Here is a 2,543-nt window from a genome sequence, read left to right as displayed (position 1 = left end):
GATGGGGCGGGGCACAAGTCAGCCTGGAGTGCAGCCATGGGACCTCCGGGGGACGTTGTCCCTGGGCCTTGGTGCAGTTGGCCAGCGGAAGAGAGACAGTTCTGAAACAGCTTTTGAAGATGAGAAGGTGGTTTCGAGATTGCTGAGCTTGTGCTCCCAACTCTATTGATGAGCAGGTTTTCCAGTAACCCCCTTGTGAAAATGTGGGGATTTTCTCTCGCACTGTTTTGCTGGCTGAAGACAGCCGATGGGTGACGGAGCATCGGCCCCGCCACGCGCTCGTCCCTCTGGCTCCTAACAAGTCCCTGACACACAATCACCTCTAGGGCAGTGCTGGGGATTGGACATCCCCCCAGACTCATTGAGGCTTGTCCCCCACTGTGACAGGATAAGGGGGTGAGAAACCCGATTAGGGCAATTGAAAGGTGGGGCTTTGTAGAGCTGGTTGAACTGCGAGGACCGTGCCTTAGTGTGGATTAATCCACTGGTGGTTTAATGGTGCCCATGGGCGTGGTTCTGGAGATTTTAAAAGGAGAGCCTGTGAGGAGCTCTTCTCTGCTCCGCCACTCTCACAGGTGACACCTTGCATCCCAGTAGAGTCACCACCGAGAGAAGACCCCCACCAGATGTGCTCCCTGGACTTTGGACGTCCCAGTGTCTGAAACTGCAAGCAATAAATATCATTTCCTTACAAATTATCCAGTTTCAGACATTTTGTTATAAGCAACAGAAACAGACTAATCCAGGCAGTTTCCCTGTGGGACCGCTTGGAACAGGAGATTCTGGGGCCCCTGCCTTGTTCCCATGGCGCCTGTCACCAGGACCATTGTCCCTCTTTGCTGCCTGCCCTCGCCCCCTCGCTGTGGCAGGATCTGCATTCAGTCCCAGCCCTCCCGTGGCATGGCCAGAGCAGCCAGGACGCTTGCAGGAGCACTGTGGCTCGCACAGCCGCTGTGTGCACACCCATCTCGGGAGACCCCCCTTCACCCACTGTCTCCCTGGCGTGGACCCTCGGTGCCATCCTGCAGTGCACACCACACCCAGGATAGGGAAGGAAGATGCTCAGGGCGCTCACAGGGTAGGGCCAGGTGGACAGGAGACGGTCCCTAGGTCTCCATCCCTAAAGCGGGGTGCCTGAGAGCCAGCCGTGCAGCCCAGGCCCCCCTTCCCTCCCTGGCCCAGGCCCTCGGGTTTCCCCGTCGCTGCCCGGGCACCTCAGCCCCCTGCCTCTGTTCCACTGGGGGCTTCTTGATTTCTTGTAAAAGATGAGGTTAGAGTAACCCTGATGCCTTATTCCCACCTCGTTTCATAAACACAACAGGGAAATGCCAGTGACACAGAAGCCGTTCCTCAAACCACCTTGTTTTCGAGCTCTGCAGTGGAAACACACCACTTCCTTCCACTGAGTCAGGCGCCCCACAGCTGCAGTGGCGCTGCCCAGCAGCGCCCCCTCAGTGTCCCCACCAGAGACGCCGCTCCCCTGGCGGGACTCGGCTGCCCACAAGCTGCGGGCTGGAGCTCCTTTGCTGGTGGTGGTTTGGGATGTTTAATTGCCTCAGTCACTGAATAGGTGCAGAGGGGAGGGGCGTCCGCGTGCACAGCACAGGCCTCCCCAGCAGCATCCGCTTCTCAGGAGACCGAGTCGGGAATGGGCAGCATGGGCAGGAGTGGGCAGGGGGCAGGCGGGCGTGGGCACAGGCAGCCCTCCCAGAGCCTGCCGCCCTCCCCGCCTCTCCACTCTGCTGTCCTGTGCTGTCCCCACCGCACATGAATAGATGATAGCTGCCTCGACTTCCCTCTCAGGAGCCCCCGCCCCCGGGCCCTGTCTCCTGCTCACCACCCTTCCCAATGGGCATCCACCCTGCTAGGCTGGGGGAGGCCACCCAGGCAGGCACCTGGTCAGGTCCTGGGAATTGAACTGGGAAGGTTTCTGAAGCCCAGGCCCAGAGCAAGGGCAGCAGCGAGAATTAGAAGGTGGGGCAGGCACCTAAGGGACAGGTTCCAGATATTTCCATAGGAAATGTGACTTGGCACTGAGCCAGCTCCCCTGGCAGACAAGGAGCCTGTGGCCTTCCTGTGCACGTCAGAGCTGGGCTCAGCATTGGCCCTGGGGCTGAGGCCGCAGCTGTGCTGGGCTCCTAGGGGCCCCACGAGGGCTGATGGCCCCTGCTCCCTGTCCCAGTGGTGAGGCTTGTCCCTCCCTCCGTGTTCCCATCCAGCCCATCTCTTTCCTACGCCGCAGCCTCAGTCCCCATCCAGGCCCTTTCTGAAAGCCCATGGCAACCCTAGTGTTTGCATGTCACCAGCACATACAGCGAATGTTGCTTCATTTGAAAATCCTGGTCCTCTCCTTGAAGGGTGGGCACACTAAAGACCTTTTCTAGCTTGTAGTACGAATCCCAAAGACCTACTGTTGACCCAGGCTGCCTGTAATGCTGGTGACCTGGACTGACAGGCTGAAGAGCCAGAAGGAAACCCTGTGCCCGACTGCTGGAGAAAAACCTGCAATGGGCATCCGCCCTGCAATGGGCATCCGCCCTTCA

Source organism: Galeopterus variegatus, unplaced genomic scaffold, assembly GCF_000696425.1.
Source record: "Galeopterus variegatus unplaced genomic scaffold, G_variegatus-3.0.2 Scaffold2739, whole genome shotgun sequence".
Taxonomy (NCBI): Eukaryota; Metazoa; Chordata; class Mammalia; order Dermoptera; family Cynocephalidae; genus Galeopterus; species Galeopterus variegatus.
This window is presented reverse-complemented; position numbering follows the sequence as displayed.